The following is a 22,490-nucleotide window of genomic DNA, read 5'->3' on the forward strand; positions in this document are numbered from 1 at the left end:
AAGTTTGAAATAACCATAAATGGTTATGTAAGAGCCATAAATGGTCATGTAAGAGCCATAAGTGGTCTTGGAAGACTTTGGGGGTTAATTTGTTGAACACACAAAGCATTAAATGCTTTTCAAAGACTTTGGAGTCTTTGAGAAGTGACTCCATTTTGCTTAGGAATGTGACAATAATTAGGGGATGGATTAGGCTAATTAGGAAGGGGTTAGAAGAATCTAGAAGGGGATTAGATTTTGCAAGTGGATTTGGTGGGTGAGGGAAAATAGGATTTTATTAAAATAAATTAATTTATTTCAATAAATGTGTGCAAGTTGCATTTGTAGGAAAATGCAAGTGGGGGGGATAATGATTTAAATAAATGTTTTATTTAATTTATTTAAAAGAGGAAAAGGGGATTTTAATTAAATAAATAGATTTTATTTATTTAATTGATTGGAATTTGGTTTAATGAATGAATTAAAATAAATTGAATAATTTATTTAATTAATAGGAGAATGTTTGGAGATAAATTAATTAAATATTAATTTAATTAACTGATGGCTAGTGGATTTTTAATCAAATAAATAGCGAATATTTATTTAATTAAGCTGGACAGATTTGTGTGACTACATTTGTCCCTCTTTGAGATGGTGCGGTTTATCACATCGTTTCAAAGAAAGAAAAACTGGTGTGAAGAAATGCCCCATAAAATGTAAATTTAATGGGTGGTATGCCCCCTCGAGATATGGGCCGAATTTTTTTGAAAAATCGGGCGATCTCTCGAAAAAGAATGAAAATTGGCAGGGTGTTAGAAGAAAAGGAGTTAGCCATACGGGTGAAAATTAGAAGAAATCGGAGGAAAAATGGAGAAATGGGAGCTCGGGAAGTTCACGAGGACCACGACGATGAGTGGGGAGAAGTTACGGTGACGGCGAAGGGTATAAATGGGGTGAAAGGGATGAAAACAGGATCATTTGTGACCACGACCAGTGTGAAACCAGTGCTCTGATAGTGACCTTTTGGAGGAGCGAGTAGCAGTCAGGATGCCGATACCAATTACTGAGCACAGATTTGAGCGAGTCCAACAGTTCCAGCGGCCAGACGACTACGGACCAGCGGTACACAAATCTAAATTTTTAATTTTTAAGCATTTTTTATAGGCTTTTTGCTGAGTCGAAGTTGAGTCGGAGCAAGAGTGCTGGAACTATGGTTTTGGTGCTTTTGCTGCATGAACTAGCACTATTGTGCCATAATGGTGCTATTGCCTCATTGTTTGAGTGCTTTTGAAATGTTTTAGTGCTATTGCAGGCATGTTTAGGCACTATTGATTAATAAACGCTATTGAGTGCTTAATTGAGTGCTATTGATCTCAATTAGCACTACTATGTAGTTGTTTTAGCGCATTTGTAGTTTGAGCGCTATGGGATAGCTGATTGAGCGCTTTTGTTAGGGTTGCAGTGCTCTTGTTGGAAAACTAGCGCTTTTGTTGGTAAAATAGTGCTTTTGTTTTAGGATAAAGAGATGCCCTAGTTTGGATGAAGAAAATCTCCCGATGCCAATGATGGATGAATGGCGATGTGAAGTGGGAGTTGTTTTGAACCATAGCAGCCTGATGAGACTTATGTCATTTGTACGATAAATGCCTGTTGAAGTCTAGGTGGCCATGATTGCTTACCTGTTGAGACCCGAAGATACTTGATCAAAGTATCTGTTGATAGTTTAGGTTTAAACTTAAGAAAGTTTGAAAACAAAACAACTGATGGTGATTGATGAATGTCCATGTGCAAGAGGAGCTAGGCGTGTTGTAGTTACGCGAGAGACATCCTACGACACAGGGGTTGCGGGATCAATTGACAGAGGCAGAGAGAGATTGTATTGCCTCTATGGGATTGTGTGAGGTGATGCACATGCCCGTGATTTAGATGAATCATGGTTTGATCACAGCGTTAGCCGAGCGGTGGCACAGCGAGACGTGCACCTTCCATCTGGCACAGGGGGAGATGACAGTGACCCTAGAGGATGTGTGGCACATCCTACCGATTCCGAAGAGGGGGGAGCTGGTCACATATGACAGATCCTTGGAGACCCTTGTAGTTTAGAGGATTTTTTATGAGAACGTGTTTATTGATGATGGTTCCATTGCTTGGGAGGAGATAGCGGCGTTATATGAGCCTCTTCCAGTAGTCTTATCAGGTATCGTGGGAGGACTTCTTTGTCCAGACAAGCGATCACATGGTTTGGCCGTGGGGTGGGGGTAGGTGATCGAGATGATGATGACCCAGGGGACCCGATTTGTGTGGGGGTCGTGCGTGCTGGCGCACTTGTACCAGGAGCTCCATGAGGTGGTTTATAGAGGGAGGGGTTCTTTAGCAGTGGGCGTGACACTTCTGCATATTTGGGCTTGGGAGCACTTACCAGTGACTCGACCAGTGAGTCTGAGATTTCGTGCAGTAGATCAGCCGTATATGTTCATGTATAGCGGCATGATGAGTCAGCCCCACCTGGGGAAGTTAGAGTAGTGGCGGTGGGCACTGGACGATCTAGATGCAGTTATATGGCGGCCATACTTGGAGTGTGAGCCATGGGATGATGATGCAGAGGCATTGCCTTATGTTTTTATGACTCGATTCCTCATTGGGAGGACCTCATACCATGTGGAGAGACAGGTGCCTGGGAGAGTGCTGAGATAGTTTGAACGACAGCAGGGACTACCCAGTGGATCAGGAGAGTATGCTCGAGTTATTCAGGAGAGGTACGCATGGGGGCTAGTGCTACCATATGATCAGGCACTGACAGAGTTTTGGACACTGCAGGCGAGACCGTGGGATATACGACTGAGGGTCATGGATGCAGGAGTAGCAGATGAGTACACGCAGTATCAGGTAGTGCACCCGATCTTACGGATATCAGATCCAGCAGAGCCGATCCCGGATTTTAAGGATGAGAGGGTACAGAGATGGAGGAGGGCAGGAGGTCGAGGACTGAGGGTAGGTGGAGGAGATGGAGGAGGAGGTGGAGGAGGAGGAGGAGGAGGAGGAGGTGGTGGGTTGGGGATGCGGAGTCAGCAGAGAGGGAGAGGTGGACTGCCTCTACGGATAGCATAGGGACCATTGATACATGGAGGAGTTCGGTTGGGTGGGAGGGGGATGGAGAGGGAGATCCCGATGGACAGAGGGGAGGGAGCTACTAGAGAGGGTGGTGCAGGTGAGGCGGCTATGGATACCAGGGAGGGAGCCACTAGAGATCTTTGAGATCACATGATAGTGCATTTGCAGACTTGAATAGAGGATTTGGAGGTGGAGGTGGCAGCTAGGGATGTGCAGCTATTTGCACAGGAGTCAGAGTTGGCAGTGGTGTTGCGAGAGAGGGATAGTGCAGTGGATAGATTGATAGAGCTGTAGGAGAGAGTCCGGGTCGGAGTAGGAGCACAGGGGCCTATGGGGGAGGTGATGAGGGAGATGCGATGAGCACAGGCAGAGATAGACTACTGGCAGGGTTTATATGAGCAGGTGGTGCCAGTTAGTCTGTGAGCTCTTAGCTATTCTCAGATGCAACAGGCTAGATCAGAGTGATCGCAGAGGGTGCAGAGCAGTGGGGGTGTGATGGGTCCTCTAAGGAGGGAGAGATCAGGGGATGCAGGAGTGAGTGGGGGTTCGGTGAGGCCTCCATGGAGAGATGGATCAGGTGGTGCAGGCACCAGTGGGGGAGCAGGTGGTGATGGTGGTATAGCATCTGGCCAGAGTGGTATTTGAGAGAGCATTTTTGCATATATGTATTTGTATCATTGTTTATTTGTTGGACTGTATCTTGGATGGCTCTTGGTAGCCGATTTTGTAGACTTCATTATACTATGATATATGAGATGATATATATGAGGAGATCCCATATTTTGATGATATGCAGTTGATTTATATGGATGTTTATGTAGGATGATGATTTATTGCTTAGATGGATATGTGTACATGTATGCATTTGATGAGATGTTTCTTTTATGCATGTTTTTATGATGATTTATGATGTGGGATACTGACATATGAATGTAGGCTTATATATGTATGATTTGTTTAATTTTTGATGTAATGCTTTATGTATGTAATGCCATGATGATGATGTATGCTTATGATGATTTATGAACAGGATTTTGGTGTTTCCTATGCAATGTGATGATGAAATGATTTATGCAATGATTTAATGCAATGGTTGAATGAATGATTTTATGTATGGATATGCATCTAGATGTTTTTAGACGAATGTAATATGGATAAACAAAATGTAAAGTACAAATGTTTATATGCTAATGTTTAAATGAATGCATATGTATAATGGATATATATAAAATGGTATGAACCAATGTTTGGAAACAAATGGATTTATGATTCTAAATGCTTGAATATGTTTTGAATAAAAATGATAATGTGATGATACTATAACTTATGGTTTTAATAACTGCACCTTAATGCAATTTAAAAAGAGGATAATGAATGCAATGTGAATGAATCCTAAAATGAGCATAATAAGATACTTAAGAATGGATGAATGAATGCACTGTTTAACTATAAATGAATGTATGCAATAATAAATGATAAAGAATGATGAAATGAGGATGGATAAGTTGACACTAAATTAATGTCTAGCAAATGATTTAAAACAATCAAAGACAATTTTATCCTACGAATGAATCTAATTATTTATTATTGATGCAATGATTCAAATGATTAATGAAAACCAATGTCAAAAATGAATGATATGCAATGTTAAGTTAAAAATGACATGAATGTTCTTAATGCAAGATGCAACTAAATGCGATGATGATATGACCATGAGGAATGCAAGGTTTTTGAGACTTTGCATGATGCATTGATGATGTATTAGAGTACTCGGTCGTGATTGTATCCAAGACCAGCTTTAATGGTCACTTTTGCATATAAAGCCTACATATGAATGAATGAATGGATGGGTGATATGCAACAGAATGCAAGATATAAACAGATGAGATGAAATGACGATCCATAATGCTCTATTTTCATCATTGAGCTTTAAAATGTTGGAAGAGAATACAAGCATCTTGACATAATGATTCAAGATGACCTGAGTATTCCTTGCATGGATTTTATATAGCAAGTTAATACAAACGACTTGATATAAGGGTCAAGTCGACTAGAGTATTGCTTGCGGAACAGACAAGGATTATCTCTGTTCATGCATGACTTGGATCATCCTCCTTGATCTTAGGCTGATCATATCCTGAGACAAGTGCATACCGTACTAAGAGATAAAAAACCTTTGTCCAAATTGGATGAGGGGGAAGGAACCAAAGGAAGAGCAATGTTCCTACAAACAAACAGTATATACATAAAGAATAAAGAATAAGGATCCTTGGTAATGGTTCATGCTCATATGGTCGAGGTATACGTTGTCGTCAGCAAGCCGTAATGATCTATGACTGCATTTGGCATAAGATCACGTAGCTTGGTGAACTTCCCACATAGACACCATTAGTACATGCCCCAAAACTTCATCGGAAATAATGCGCAAATGATACAAAACAATGCTGAAAGATCTCGATACAGATAAACGAATGATTGTACTCGCAAATCAACCAAGTATTTGATAGCTTAACATAATTTTCTTGTCAAAGAAAATGTCACTTTTGTCTTTGTTTTGGTAAGGAAGGATGCATCCTTGTTGAAGACAGTTTTGAGTGTTGATGTTGATTGTGTGGTTGATTGGTAAATGGTCATTTTGTGAGTATTATGTCAATGTTTGTTTTGGTATCTGCATGGATGAGTATGTACAAGGTGTTGCCATGTTTTTAATTTTCGATGGTTTTTTTGTTGTTTTTTGGACTTTGTATTGTTTTTGAATGGTTTTTTTGGTATTTTGTGAGACATTTTTGAATGTTTTTGGACTTTTGTGAGACATTTTTGAATGTTTTTGGATTTTTGTGAGACATTTTTGAATGTTTTTGGATTTTTGTGAGACATTTTTGAATGTTTTTGGATTTTTGTGAGACATTTTTTTTTGAATGTTTTTTTGGTATTTTCTGGTATGCAAGGGAGCCTGATGCTTTGTACAGCTTAGGTATAAAACCGTTTGAGGTGCATGCTATTGATTGGATCTGCGAGCAGTTCTCCTTTAGATGTAGCCAACTGATATGCCCCAGACTTGAATACAGCAGTGACAACATATGGGCCCAGCCAGTTTGATTCAAACTTGCCCTGATGTTCTCTGTTTGGTTGGTTGCTAGGATATTCTTGGAGAACAAGATTACCTACCTCAAATGTACAAGATCTAACTCGGTGATTGTAGCTTCTACTCATGCGCTGCTGATAGGCTTTGAGATGGTTGTATGCAGCTTGTCGCTTCTCATCTAGTAACTCTAAGTCCTGAAGATGGGATACTCTATATGCTTCATCATCGATGAGATTGTGTAAGGAAACCCGGAGCGATAGTATCTCGACCTTAATAGGTAAGATAGCTTCGGCACCATAGACCAATGAATAAGGAGTTGCACCTGTAGGGGTTCGAATGCTAGTTCGATATGCCCATAGTGTTGGATTCAATTGAACGTGCCAATCACGACTGGCATCATTGATTGTCTTCTTTAGGATCCTCAATATGTTCTTATTGGATGCTTCGGCCTGACCATTGCCTTGTGGGTAATAGGGAGTGGAAAAGCAGTGTTGGATATGAAATTTCTCACAAAGTTCACGGACATCCTGATTTTTGAAAGGAAGACCGTTATCTATGATGATAGACATGGGCACACCATACTGGCAGATGATGTAGTTGAGGATGAATGAGGCGATCTGCTTGCCGATGACTTGGGTAAGTGGAACAACTTCGATCCACTTTGTGAAATATTCGGTGGTGGTAATAATGAATTTATGGCCATTGGATGAAGATGGGTGAATCTTACCCACAAGGTCAAGGCCCCATTGACAAAAAGGCCAGGGTGTTGTGATTGGTTGTAGTTCCTGGGCTGGTGCATGTATCAGGTCGCCATGAACTTGACATTTCTTGCATTTTTTGACAAAGTAGTAGGAATCCTTTTCCATAGATGGCCAATAGTATCCATTGCACAGGAGTTTCTTGGCTAGTGACAGACCACTTGAGTGAGTCTTGCAAATTCCTTCATGGACTTCTTCCAAAGCCTTTGTTATCTCACCTTGTTCCAGACATCGAAGGAGAGTACCATCAAGACCGCGTCGGTATAGGGTTTCGGCAATAATGGTATATCGAGTAGTTTGGCGAATGAAGGTTTTATGTTGGTTATTCGATTGGTTGAGAGGAAGGGTGTGATCACGGAGATAGGTGTAGAACTCACCGTACCATGGGGATTCAAAACCGACAAGGCAACATATCATTTCAGATTCGGGGATATCATAAGCGGGAATCCAAAGCTGTTCGACCAAGAACTCGTAGCTTGTTGAATTCTGTGGAAGATCTAGGAGAGATGAGATGGTAGCCATAGCGTCAGCAGCTCGATTCTAATCTCTTTGTATCTGCTCAAAAGTGATAGTAGTAAATGATGTCTTTAGATTGTCCACCATTTGCTTATATGGCATGAGTTTATCATCCTTGGTCTAATATTCATCTGTTGCTTGTCGAATGACTAGTTGTGAGTCGCCATATACTTGCAATTCTTGTAATTTGCATTGTATGGCTAGCCTGAGTCCTGTGATCAAGGCCTCATACTCTGCTATGTTGTTGGTGCATGGAAATGTGAGCCTATAAGACTTCGGGGTGCTATCACCTCGAGGTGTGATAAACAGAATGCCTGCCCTCGATCCATGCCTAGTGTATGAACCATCAAAGTATAGTTTCCATGGTTGTGTTGTTGTGATCATGAATATCTCTTCATCTGGAAAATTGGAAATGAGAAGATGATCGCCTATGAGGGGTGCATCAGCCAACTAATCTGCAATAACCTGCCCTTTGATAGCCTTACGGTCCACATACTCAATGTCAAATTCACTTAGAATCATCACCCATTTGGCCAAGCGACCTGTCAATGCTTCTTTGCTAAGTAAATACTTGAGTGGATCAATCTTTGCAATGAGTTGTACTTTGTGTGTTAATAGATAGTGCCTCAGTTTAGTGGCTGCTAAGATTATTGCTAAGCAAGCTCGCTCAATAGGTGTGTAATTGAGTTCATAGCCCACCAATGTGCGAGAGATGTAGTAAACAACACACTCTTTTCCTTCTGCATTATGTTGTGCCAGTAGTACACCCAATGCTATACTTGTTGCTGAGATATAGAGTAACAATGGTCTGCTTGGATCTGGTGGCATTAGCAATGGTGGATTCATGAGATAGTCTTTAAGTGTTTGAAATGCTTGCTGGCATTGGGCATCCCACTGAAAGCGGATGTTCTTGTGTAGCAGATGTGTGAATGGGTGACATTTATCTGCCAACTGTGCAATGAATCTTCGGATGGATTGAAGTCGCCCTTGTAATGTCCTTAACTGACTGATATTCTTTGGTGGTGGCATGTCCATGATGGCTTGTACCTTTGCTGGATCCACTTCAATACCTTTAGCTGAGACAATGTATCCTAGAAGCTTCCCGAAGGTCACTCCAAAGACACATTTCTTTGGGTTGAGTCGAACATGGTATTATTCTAGTCTATCAAATATTTTATCTAAGATGTGGAGATGCCCTTCTCTAGTGAGTGATTTTGCTAGTAAGTCATCCACATAATCTTCCATCATAGTATGCATCATGTCATGGAAGATGGTGGTCATTGCTCTTTGATAGGTCACTCCTACATTCTTTAGACCAAAAGGCATTACATTCCAGCAATATGTGCCCCATGGACATGTGAAGGTTGTCTTATGTTGGTCCTTTGGTGTGATCTTTATTTGATTGTATCCTGAAAAGCCATCCATGAGTGAAAGCATGGCATGTCCTGCTGTCAGATCCACTATGATGTTGATATTTGGTAGGGGGAAGTCATCCTTAGGACATGCCTTATTTAGATCTTCGAAGTCAGTACAAATGCAGATGCCCCCTTTTGGTTTGCTGACAGGCACAATGTTGGAGATCCATTCTGCATAATCAATTGGCCTAATGAAACCAACATCTAGGAGTTTCTTGAGTTCTGTTTTGACTAGCACTGCAATCTGAGGATGCATCTTGCAAAGCTTCTGCTTGACAGGTTTGGCTCCTTCTGCTATGGTGAGGTGATGCATGACTAAATCAGGATCAAGCCCAGGCATGTCTGCATATGACCATGCAAAGTTGATCTGACGCTTTTGGAAGAACTCTATAAACTTAGGCTATTCCTTTGGAGTGAGAAGAGATGCCAGGTGTATGATATGAGGATTTTTAGGAGTCCCCACATTGTTATTCTTTGGTTTCCTCGATGAGAATCATTGATCGTTCCTGTTGTGTACTAGTAGGGAGAATGTCAAACCCTTCATCCTTAGGCACCTCAGAGAGGTTTTCACCATTGGATACGCTCTTTCTTTTTACTTTTGTTGGATCAAACAGTGCCACAGTGTGGTTTTCACTGGAAGATCCATGTTTTATTGTTATATTTTTGCAGCTAAAAGGTTTGGCATCAACCCCGAAGTATGCTGCGCTATTAAGTTCTATGGTGAATCCAGCTTTGTGATCCCCACTTGGTAGGTTATCCCTTAATTCCAAAAAGTCAATGATGGCCTCATCATTTTGGAAGAGGTCAAGACATGGGGGATTTGATTGGTTCCATTCAATGAGTTCAGGGTGAATAATGGGCATTACTTTATCAATTAGGTTAAGTGTGTTAGATGTATTGGAGAGGGTTAAGACATTGTTGTGAAGGTCGTTAATGGTACTCTCCCTGTCAAAATCAGGCGTAGGATGAGACGTAGGGTCTGTGGAAGATGTTTCCAGTTCAGGAACCCAAGTGGTCTTTATCTGTGCTTCTCCATAAATAGGGATGTCTTTGCGTGGCAAAGGTAGTGATGCATCTTCCTCATCTGAAGTGTTAAGCTATACAAAATCAAATTCCCACTCATGTGAGTCAGTCTTTGAGTCACTTTCCAGCATCCAATTACTATACCATACTGGGATGTCTTTTGAATTAAATACTGTAGGTGTGATTGGTTGATGTACCTTTATAGATGAAATGATTGGTGATGTAGGAAGGTCGATGGGATTGAGAAATCCAATACGAGGAGTATCGGTAGTGTTGACTCAGTGGCTTCTGCTGGAACTGCTGGTGCCATAGATGATGTTGCGAGTTCTGATACAGTTGCTGCTGCTAATGGTACTATTGATGTGATGGCTACTACGGATGGGACTACTAGTTTGATTGGTGGGATGATTGGTATTGTAAATGGTGGTGTTGGGATTTTGAGCCTCAGTCGGGCAGTTGTGATGGTGTTTGATGTTACTTTGATAATGAAAGGTGTCCTTTTTGCAGTAGGCTAACATAATGGTTTGTTGGGTTTTCCTTTGAATTTGAGTTTAGAAAAGATCTCTTTTTCAAAGCCTAGGCCTGTATTACCTTTGGGCTTTAACTCTGGCAGCAGAGGTTCATGTCATCCTTGTTTGCAATATCTTAAAGCACTCTGACCCTCATACCCCATTCTTTGCATAATGAGGAGACCTTTGCCATACTGATCTGTAGGAAGTTTAACTTGTGGTATATCAGTGGTAATGGGATCTTTATAGATCCATTCTGCTAAGTCCTCATCTTGGGTTTCTTCTTCTTGACTCTTTCCAAGGATGAAAGGCGTCAAAGCACATGCTGGCGTGATTAGTGGTTGCTGGAGTAACTGTTGCGGTTTACCATGTGTTCTAGGAGAAGTGGGCATTTGTCCCACACAAAAGAGTTGACTCAAGTTGTATTCCCCGGGACCTTCCTCTGCTATCTTCATTTTAAGCTTTTCGTGCTTGGGTATAGTGGTGTTCGAACTAGCAAGAGAGGCCGGACTTATGTATGATGTGGAGGAAATGGCTTCTCTATTATTGGGAATGGTAATCTCTGGTTGATGGCTGATATTATGACAGTATGCAAAGGGATTTGCATCGCCTAGGATTGTGATCTCTACACCGTTATGCGGGAACTTGATACATTTATGGTAGGTAGATAGAACGGCTTGCATGGCATGTATCCAAGGTCTTCCTAACAATAGATTGTATGGTAGAGGAAGGTCCAGAACCTGATAGATGATGTGTTTTACCACAGGGTCCACTCGGATTGGTAGTACCACAGCTCCTTTGGATGAATGCTCTGCATCGTCATAGGCTTTGATTGTGATCTTCTTACGGGGATCCACTGATTCTACTGCATATCCCAATGTTGTGACCAAATGTAGTGTACAAATGTTTAGGCCTGCTCCATTATCGATCAAGACTCGCTTGATCCTATGTTGGTTGATAAAGCCTTCAATGTGTAGTGAGGTGTTATGAGGTTGCTGGAAGGAAGAGTTGTCACTTTTGGAAAAAGTGAGACAAGGTGATGACTTTAGACTTCCAACCATGACTTGAAATTGGTCTGTATTCAGATTTGCAGGGACTGACGCCTCTTGGAGTGCTTGATCCAAGATAGTTTTATGAGATGGCGATAGGCGCAAAAGCTCTAAAATGGATATAAGTGCAAGCGTTTTGTCTAATTGTTCCAAAAGATTGTACTGCTTTGGGATGGAGGTAGTGCCTTATGGAGCTGCCTTTATGGTGACCTCGCCACGACGTGTAACAACATTGCAATTTGAGTTGGGATTTTTGAAGGTTATAGTTGCAACTTGTTCACTGGCATCATACAGATGATTTACAGTGTAATTATACATAGCTTGTGTATAATTAGTGGTATCAGCACCTCGCCTAGAAGTGGAAGGACCCCTTTGATCTTGTGATGGAAGTGGATTTTTGAACTTCAGATGATCATTATTTGTTGTTTTTGGGTCATGTCCTTCAATTTCAATTTTTCCTTGGTCAATAAGATCCTGAATAAGATCTTTCAATCGGTGACAATTACTTGTCTTGTGTCCTCTTCCTTGGTGGAAATCACAATGTTCAGTATCTCTCCACCATGCAGGTTTGACCTGAGGTTCATAGTTTGATGTTTTAGGTAGAGTGACCAAATTTTGAGAAATGAGTTGTCGCAATACTGTTTCAATGGGTTCCCCTAAGGGAGTGTATGTGCGTTTCTGTTTTTGCTGACGAGGTCTAGGTTCATCATGAGATGTGATGAAACCTTGATTGGAAGGAACATTTGTGTTGTTCTGAGGTGGAGGATTCTGTCCTGCAAACCAAACCACAGGTTGTGCAATTTTTATAGTCTTGGCATCCACAACCCCATCATTGACAATATTCTTGTTTTTGTTCCAGAAGCTTGGTTTATCACTATTGAAGCGTGGGCGAGGACCATCCTTTGGTTCATTATAGATTTTGATGTGTCCTTTCTTGATAAGTGCCCTTTCACATTTCAAACCCTTGGTGATCATATCATTAAAAGAGTCTGTGTCTTTGACATCTAGGTGAAATTCCATTTCTTCATTTAAGTTGGAAATGAATATTTCCACTAGTTCTCATTCAGGTAACTGAAGAGAATGTCTGCTAGACATTTGACACCATCGTTGCAGGAATACTGAGAATAGTTCACCTGGTTTTTGTTTGGTGTTGCACAGATCAGCCATGGTGATGTCGCGTTCAATGTTATGAGAGTAATGAGCTAGGAACTTCTGGATGAGTTCCTCAAAAGTTTTAATGCCACCTAGTAGTCGGGAAAACCATGATGTGGTTGTTCCTCCCAAGCTTTGGGGAAAAAGGTGCATTAGGTAGGTGTCTTCATATGCCACTTCAAGACAAGCGGAATGAAATTCTCTGACATGATCACGGGGATCTCCCTTTCCTCTATATTTTTCGAATTTGGGTGTTTCGAATCCTCGTGGAAAGGGTGGCATATAAAGATTCCGATCAAAAGGATAGGGTCTAATGTCATTGAGTGAGAATTAGTTAGTTTTGACACCACTATGAAGTTTTTGGGCGAGGTTCATGACTTGTTGCCACAACATCTCCATTTCAGTTGGAGGAGGAGGTGGTGGGTTACCTCGAGGAATGTTATATCTAATGGGATCTCTACCTCTTTTCTCTTCATGGCAAATTTGTCTTTCTGATGCTTGTCTTAATTGGGCAAGATCAAAGTCAGAGGGGAGTTTTGCTCCTTCTTGAGTGAGTTTTAAGAAGTGAGCATCCGCATTGCTCTTGAGTATTTCGTCAAACAGTTTGTTAAAGAGAGGGTTAAGCTGAGCCCTTTCTATTGTTGCAGGGGTAAGAGTACTTGGGTTTTCATCATTCGCATTTCCTCCAAGTGCTTCTTGAAATTCATTGATATTTTTCTCTTCTTCTTCTTCCATTTCTATTTCTCGTTGCCTTGACTATGATCGGGTTTGGGCCATTTTGTTTTACAAGCGTTTTGTTGAAGTTGTGTGAAAATGATGATGAGTTGTTTGATGAAATGAAAGATTGATGGTTGGTGAATTGTGTTGCATGTGGATCTTTAGCACTTTTAAGGTGGATGTAACCGAAATTCCTTCTTTGAATTGCTTGCTTGTTTGATAAGATTTGATGTGATAAGGTGTAGAGAAATCTGAGATGTGTTACAAATTTTACTACCTAGTAATGAGAGGATTCACTCATGAACTAGTTTTAACCTACGTAGATGTGTCTCTTAGGATGAGCTTATCCTAGATGTAGAAACAATCTAAAAGGTGATGTGATGTGATTGATTCAAGCAATATCTAAAAGAGAACCTAGGACAAGAACCTCTTAATGTTTTGAGAGTTGGAATGGGTTGATGATGATGAAGTGATGATGTATGAGTAAGATAATGGATGAAAAATGTTTTCAACTTCAATAAAAACTATGTTACAAATGGGACAAACTCTACCTCTTCCCTTTCGGGTGTTGGTGGTATTTCTCGAGCTGTGTTGTATGTGATATAGACGTTTGGGAAAAAGTTGGGATTAATCTTACCTCATTGGTTTTTGTGATAACTCAGAGCTCTATATTGCATAAAAGCTTTGTGATTCAAAGTCTCTAAATCAAATTCGTTTGTTTTGCCTTGAAGGTAGAGACACATGTGACGCAGAAAGACTCTATGTGAGACAAAGATTTGTCTATTTATATAGAAGAATTTCCTCCTTTTGATCAAAGCCTTTGAGCTCAATGGTCTTCTTTTCAAGTTGATATTCTGATGACGCTTCTTCTTTCGGAAGATGTGAAGAATGGTCATAAAGTTTTGATACTTTCATTGTTTGCACTTTGTTTTTGATATTTTTGGTTGGATGAATACTTTGTTTTTGGGATTGATTTTTGATTCTTCTTTGACAAGAAAACAAAGCAAGCACACAAACACAAGAATGTTTCCCTCAAAGGCACAAATGAGTATGGGTCTAGATCAACCCAATCTTTGGACTTGTATGTGACCCTTCCTTTAGATGTATTTTAAGGTGTATTTCCAAAGCCTGAAGTCGGCTCAATTTGCACTTGGTCTTTAAAATGGACACACTTCAAACACTTTTTATCCCTAAGGTCAAATGGCCAGTTGTGATAAATTTAGCCCACATCTTGATATTTCTTCGACTTTGGTACTACATACCTTACGAATCCCACCATGGCAAGTAAGGATGTGATATACTAAGTCTTGCATGAGCATAACAAATAGATGATCCCTATGATGGGGGAGTCACCACTTTTATCAGGCCATAAGTGACTTTTCAAAAAGCTATATTTCTACTCAAGAAAATAATTATGGTGAGTATCTTGGGAGCAAAACCATCTATGCTCTTGCACTAAATTATATCGCAACTATCCTCAATCAATAGAACAAGTGGGATACTACTTAAAGGTGTTTAGTCATGTTAGATGTTTTTGGACATAAGTTCATTCTGCAGTGACTCACTTAAGAGCCTTGTAACTAGTGGTGGGGCCCATTTGTTCTTTCAGTCAGTTCCACTGTAGGAACAGCTATATCCAAGGCTATAGCTTTCGCTCTCACCTGATTTCTATAGCGGCTTGAAGGATTTACCGCACGAGGTCGTTCCCAAGAGTGATGTGTCTCTTGGCAGGCCTCTCTTAAAAAGATTAAATTTTGAGTGTTACTAACACTTTTTTCTTGCACCTAGGACCATGAAAGCCAAGGGAATGGATAGTGTGTGTTAGAAGAAGGACCACTCGACCAACTCTTTGCACAAGTGTGCCAAGCACGAAAAACACTTGTTCTTTTTAATCTGCCATTGCAATGTGATCTAACTATTTGGAGATGTTGCTCCAACAACCATGGTGTTCTTTTTAACTTCAAAGGCAAAATATTTTGTAAACTAGGAACTTTGAAATCCTAGTCAACTGAATTGAAAACACGTCTTGCTTGAAGTAAAATTGTTTTTGAGCTTGAAGGAAAAATGGCTTGTTCTTTTTAGATTGCCCAAAACAAAGTGTTGATTGTAAATTTCTTTAAGTTGATGCAAGAAAATAAATTTTGTTTTGTTGATTTTAAGCACCAAAACGAAGTTTGTTTCCTAACTTGCAAAAAATAAAGTTGTTTTGTATAAGTTTGTGGTTCTTTTTACCTTGGACCAATGAAATTCATTTTAAGAGCCCAAACAAATGTGTGATTCTTTTTTTAAAAGCCCAAATTTGAAATGCGAAGTTAATTTTAAACCAAAATAAAAAGTGAATTCATTTTTAACACCAACTTCGAAAACAAGTTAGTAAAAAAATATAAATCTACTTTTTAATCTAATTTAAATCTGCACAAAAGAGAAAAATAGTTAGTAAAATCTGCCTATTCGGTGGGCTTCTACAAGCCTAATTTTTTATTTTTTTTTGGTTACAAGGTGATTTGTACAATGTTCTATTACAATAGTGCTAGTCTACGTTTGAACAGAGGCACTATTTAACACAAACACGCTAAAAGAAAGGGAAAGACAGAGAAGGCAAAAGTGCTGAAACGAGGTGAATAGCGCCAAAACAATGTCAAACGTGCCAAAACAGTGTCAAAAGCACTGAACTTGATACAATAGCGCTATTGTAAATACAATAGCGCTATTGTAAGAACAATAGCGCTAGAACAACAAGTATCGATAGCGCTAGAACGAGTTCAATAGCGCTAAAGCGCAACCTGTGTGACATTTTCAACATTCAAACATGTTATTGGTTTAAAAAAATTGATTTTTTTGGTGTTTGGAATCATGTTGGGTTCACCAAATGATGCTATGTTAAATGGACAAGGTTAGCAAATGAAAAACAACACAAGAAACCAAAAAATCATTAGTGTTAGTTAACCAAAAGCTAATCTAAACAGGCATATCAAAAGAGATACTAAAATCATGCTCATATATCTAACGAATGAAACAAAGATAATAAGGCATCTCCAAATGCCTCTTAGCATGCTCTTAGCTTCTTCTCCCTTGTTCCTCTCCTCTCCAAGTTCCAAAATAGTGTAGCTCTCAGCAGCTTTTTGCACTATGGATGCTTATGGAGGTTTGAGATTGAAATATTGCTCTAAATGTAAATAAAGAAGCTAATATTAAGCTATTGATACTAAAATGATTTATTTTAACCAAAATGACAATATAGGAGTTTGCTATACTAAATTCTCTCTAAAATGCCTATAGGTTAAATGCATACAAGTTTTAAGGATCTGGATTATGAAGAAATGGGCTCTATTTATAGGAAAAATGAAGCAATGGATGGTTGAGATTGAACAATCTCAACAAGGGTTAGGATTGAATGATTTTCAATCCATGTGAGGGCTTTCAACCCAATCCCAGGATGACAAGTGTCAGTGTGAGATAGGTTGAGAGGGGAGTGAATAAGCATTAAATGCTTGATATGACCTTGTGAGTTAAAGTCAAGGTTAGTTGAATGAATAAACTCTTTATTCAAAGAATAAAGCTTTTATCCAATGGATAAATTCTTGTGCAAATGTGAAAAGGATAAATATGGTCAAAACAATAAATGTTTGGGGAGACAAGTTTGAAATAACCATAAATGGTTATGTAAGAGCCATAAATGGTCATGTAAGAGCCATTAGTGGTCTTGGAAGACTTTGGGGGTTAATTTGTTGAACACACAAAGCATTAAATGCTTTTCAAAGACTTTGGAGTCTTTGAGAAGTGACTCCATTTTGCTTATTAATGTGACAATAATTAGGGGATGGATTAGGCTAATTAGGAAGGGGTTAGAAGAATCTAGAAGGGGATTAGATTTTGCAAGTGGATTTGGTGGGTGAGGGAAAATAGGATTTTATTGAAATAAATAAATTTATTTCAATAAATATGTGCAAGTTGCATTTGTAGGAAAATGCAAGTGGGGGGGGGATAATGATTTAAATAAATGTTTTATTTAATTTATTTAAAAGAGGAAAAGGGGATTTTAATTAAATAAATAGATTTTATTTATTTAATTGATTGGAATTTGGTTTAATGAATTAATTAAAATAAATTGAATAATTTATTTAACTAATAGGAGAATGTTTGGAGATGGATTAATTAAATATTAATTTAATTAACTGATGGCTAGTGGATTTTTAATCAAATAAATAGCGAATATTTATTTAATTAAGCTGGACAGATTTGTGTGACTACATTTGTCCCTCTTTGAGATGGTGTAGTTTATCACATCGTTTCAAAGAAAGAAAAACTAGTGTGAAGAAATGCCCCATAAAATATAAATTTAATGGGTGGTATGCCCCCTCGAGAGATGGGCCGAAAAATTTCAAAAAATCGGGCGATCTCTTGAAAAAGAATGAAAATTGGCAAGGTGTTAGAAGAAAAGGAGTTAGCCATACGGGTGAAAATTAGCAAGAGTGTTGGATATGTCCACTTATGATTCTTGGATAAAATTAGGCTGATCAAATGTCTTTATATAGGGGTATTTAGGTCATTTACCAATTAGGCCAACCTCTAATGGTCATGCGGAGCCACAAAATTGAATTCTCACCAAAGAGATAGCCTAGATCTTCTCTCATTTCAAAATAGGGCCCTACTAAGAGGAATTAGGGTGCTAGCGCCCTAGTCCTTCTTAGTTAGGGACCTCAATTTAGCCCTAGGGAGAAGGACATTCCTCCAAGAAATCAATTGGTGGGTATACATGGCATCAAAATTAGAGTTAAGGCACTAAATAAACCTGGATAGGAGATGAGGGGGAGACATAACTAAAGTAGGGGCACAAACATGAGGTGTAAATTGGTTCAATAAAAATTTACGATATTCCATTTAGCTCCCACTTTAATAGGAGTACGAGCCTATGCAAATACTCACTAAAAAGTAGATGAAAGAGATGAAAGAGAGGATCAATGAGTACAATCACAAGGAGTATAAGACATCACCAATTTCAAGGAACCAAGCCCTTAATTTTATGATCTTAACTCACTCAAATGCATGCAAGGGCACACAAAACAAGACAAAAACAAAAAGGAAAATACAAGAAAACAAAGACAAAAGGGAAAAGACACATAACTCAAAAGATAAAAACCAAAAATAAGACCTCAAGTCAACTAGCCAGAGAGACCTCGATATCAAAATATCTCAACCATTAATATCATTCTTGGAAAAATGCCATCTCAAGAACACAAGTGGTTGTTGGCAAGAGACAGTGCATTGTTGATTAGATGTTGTCATTGATGACAACTCTAGTCAACTATCGCATCCACAAAACATGATTCATTCATATCGGAAGATTGGTTGAGGTCCAGTGTGATGAACTGGTTATCCGACAGAGTGTACAAACTTTTGGTTGGCGGTTCAATGTACTTGGTGTTGCGGATCTACGAGATGCATTGTGGACGTTTAATATGCCTTATTCCAGGTTTATGACCTCTGGTGTTGAGTCTTGTGTAAACTGGAAAATCTGATAGATAAATTTTCTGGTAGAACAATGTTCATCAACTGTAGTGTGTGAAGATTTTTTGTACGAATCATGCAGAGTGATTTTGGCCATTATTTGCATGTTTGAGGTTATTGAGCTATCTTGTGGTAAGCGTGTGGAAAATTTGTTTTGGTCCGCTTGGTTGTTTTTGGATCATATTAAGCCGACTTGGGTAACACATTTCATTAAATACGTGTTATGCATTTTTGGGCCAGCATGAAATAGATTTAATTTGATTTTGTAGATATATGTAGGTGATTTATTTTATCATTTTTAGTATCAGTAATTATGTCTGGTGTGTGTATGAGGGATTGTGCATAGTTTCATGTGCACAGTTGAAGGATTTGTGATCTGGTATTTAGCTGAACAGAGAAGAGTACTTTGAGCTTAACTGAAACTATTTTTGGTATTTGTAGATGTTGTTTATTAATTCAGACATTTCAATTATTATCTGTAATCATTTTGTAAGACAATGATCCTTGTGCAGTTGTATCATAGTGTTATTGTTGTTTGCTTTGTGTTTCTGCACTTTACTTTTATTCATTTGCATTAAGTGGATTAAAGGATAGATTAGGAAGACTAAAAAATGTAGAACACTGATTCACCCCCACTCTCAGTGTTCTTTGATTCCAACAATTGGTATTTGAGCCTATTTCCTCAAAAGAATCCTAACAACTTGAAGAGAATCTGAGAAGGTGAATCTATGAATTCTAGTAGTCTCAGACAATAGCTTCTTGTTGCACTTTAAGACCTTGATAGTTCACAACCTGAGGTCTAACAGGTGAAAGAAAGCCTTAGGGATGAAAAGAAATTCAATAAATCATTGAAGGATTAGTTGAAGAAGTCAAGGGATAAGAGAAAGGAACTTGTTGACAAGCTGAACGAGAAATAAAGTCAAAGCATTGATGAATAAGCCCAGAAAGAAAAGACAGAAGAATGTGAGAGACTTTCTAGAGCTAATATAGTCCAAAAAAAATGAGATGGAATTCATTGTGATGAAATTGACAAAAGAGATTAAAGAAAGGAAGAAGAGTGAGGAAACGATTGCTCGGTCCCTGAAAGACAAATTTGAAGAATGTTGCAGACTTGAGAATGAGAATGGATAGTTGATGAGTGACCTTCAAGATGCTAGAGAACATGAGGAAGATCTTGGAAAGAAGATCCTAGTTCTTAAGGTTGATCTTGAAGCTACAAATGGATACAAAGAGAAGTTTAAGATTAGCTCAGGTAGACTAGATGAGATGCTTGCAAGTTAGAAGAGTCCTAATGATACACAAGGTCTTGGTTTTGAGAAAGGTGGGTTCCAAATCAACACAACAAAAGAAAAACTCAAGAAAGCCTCCGGTAAGGCATCCTAATGCTCAAAAATTCAATGGTAATTATTTTGTTTGCAATAAAGTTGGTCATATGGCTAGTCAATGTAGAAATAGGATGATTAATAATTGTCCATCTTTTACCGGTCAATGTTTCAAATGCAATAAGTATGGTCATAAGGAAAATGCATGTTGAAGTATGATGAATAACTTTCACAATAGGAGAAATGTCAGATGTTATGTATGTGGTATGTTTGGACATGTTGCTAATCAGTCAGATCAAGGACAAATCAAGGAAATTTTAGACCTAATTAGAGTAACAATGTTGTTTGCTATGCTTGCAACAAATTTAGTAACATTGCTAAGTTTTGCAAAAGAAAGAATGCAAACAAGAAGGCTCCTAAAGATAAAAAAAGAATATGAAGCCAGATGAGAAGGGAAAAGTGAAAGTTGAAGAGATCAAAGAGAAGATGAAGAAGACTTGGGTGAAGAAGAGCAATAATGATGCAGGAAGTGAGTTCACACCTGATTTTGGTGTTGGAACCTCATCCAATAACTAAGCTAAGGCATTTGGCCTTAGGGGGAGATTTTCATGAAAATTTTACAAACCCCCTATTAGAGATCTGTACCTATTTTTGGTAGGTTGCAGGAGTGTGTTCTGTGATAACAGATGTTTATGATGGAATTTTGGCAGCGTTCGGGCAGATTTGTAGGTCCGTAGAAGATCTTACTTAATCACAGAGTATCTAGAAGAATCAAGATTGTGTGCATCCGGTGATCTTCCATCATTGAAGGTGGTAAGGAATGACATTGTGATGAATGCGACTGGGTCAAAATTTGATAAATGGGCAATGACAATCAACGATATCCTGGAGTATGATATCATGTTTGCATCAATGGCAATTGGCTATAAGATTTACTATTCCAGTAGAGAAAATTTTGTTTCCAGTACTGCTATTATGCTGCTTATGAGATGATGAGAAAACCAAGATGTATGATCTCTATGTGTTGCTTCGGAGTGAGCTTATTAAGAATATAAATAAGATCAAATAAAATAAGAAACATCATTTCAAGTTCAGAACACTACTTCTATGTTTGTTTTTCTACTTTCTGAAAGAGGTTCTGAGTGTTGGGAAGGTACAATGGGCCTTTGACAGGCTGGTAGGAGTTCAAATTTGAGAATACCTATACAATTTTGGTGACTCTAAGGTACAAAACAAGAATCTATGGGGTTACTTCAAGAACTTCCAGAAGGAAATGCATGAGAGGGAGACAATCCCTAAATCTATTGTAGAGAAATATCAAGACACTAGCTTCTTTATGGTTGATACAGATCAATGTCTAATGGAAGCAATAGAACCCTTGATGGCATGGATTATGCCTATGGGATATGAGTCTTTAATAGTTTAGCAGTAAATCGGTATAACAGTTTAACTAACAAACTGGTTAACACAAATGCAAACCAAACAGCAAGTAAGGCATTCACCCACAGAAGCACAATCACCAAAACACAAGATATTTTGACGTGGAAACCCAAATGGGAAAAACCACGATGAGATGAAACTCACAAGTAACTATCTGCAAAATAGTAACCAGACCTGTTAAGGTCAGACCGGTTAAGGTCATACCGGTTAAGGTCATACAATGTTCTTTACCAGAACAGATCCTGTTAGGAATCTCAATCTCTATTAGGAGATAAGTCTGATTAAAGACTACCTTGTGAGAGGATTTCAGATCCACAGATGTGAATCACCTTGTTAGAGGATTTACAAAGGCTTTTTTGGGCCTACCCGGTTAAGGGTTTCCGACTTGTCAAAGATGTGAGTAATCAACAAGTGAATGATCTAGCAAATAGCACAACCTGCTTGGTTAGATCCATGATAGCTCATTGCTAATGCATTTCAGCATTACTTCAGTCTTCAGTAAACCCACACTCTGTTACAGTACACAGAGTTGATCTTCTCTATTAAGATCACACATACAAAAACTCATCAATCACCAAAAACCCTAGACATGATGTCCTTAAAAAGAAATCTGATTTCATGTCGGTCCAATAGGATTACATTGCAAGTTCCTAGGTTCATTGCATCTAGACACATTTGATAACACGACACAAATCACCGTCAAAGTGTCGGTGGATGGTAACTCATCATAAAAATACTGGTTGGTAACTCACACAGAGTATTACCGGTTCATACAACTTTACCAATTACCGATTGTCCAAAAATGAAGATTGGGAAAATGATAACTGTCGCTTCAGTTTCTTCGCTCCACTTGAGATCCTCAAACCGCTTGAGGTCTCCATACCGCTTGAGATCGGTAAGTACTTT

The sequence above is a fragment of the Cryptomeria japonica genome, chromosome 11, assembly GCF_030272615.1.
Source record: "Cryptomeria japonica chromosome 11, Sugi_1.0, whole genome shotgun sequence".
Taxonomy (NCBI): domain Eukaryota; kingdom Viridiplantae; phylum Streptophyta; class Pinopsida; order Cupressales; family Cupressaceae; genus Cryptomeria; species Cryptomeria japonica.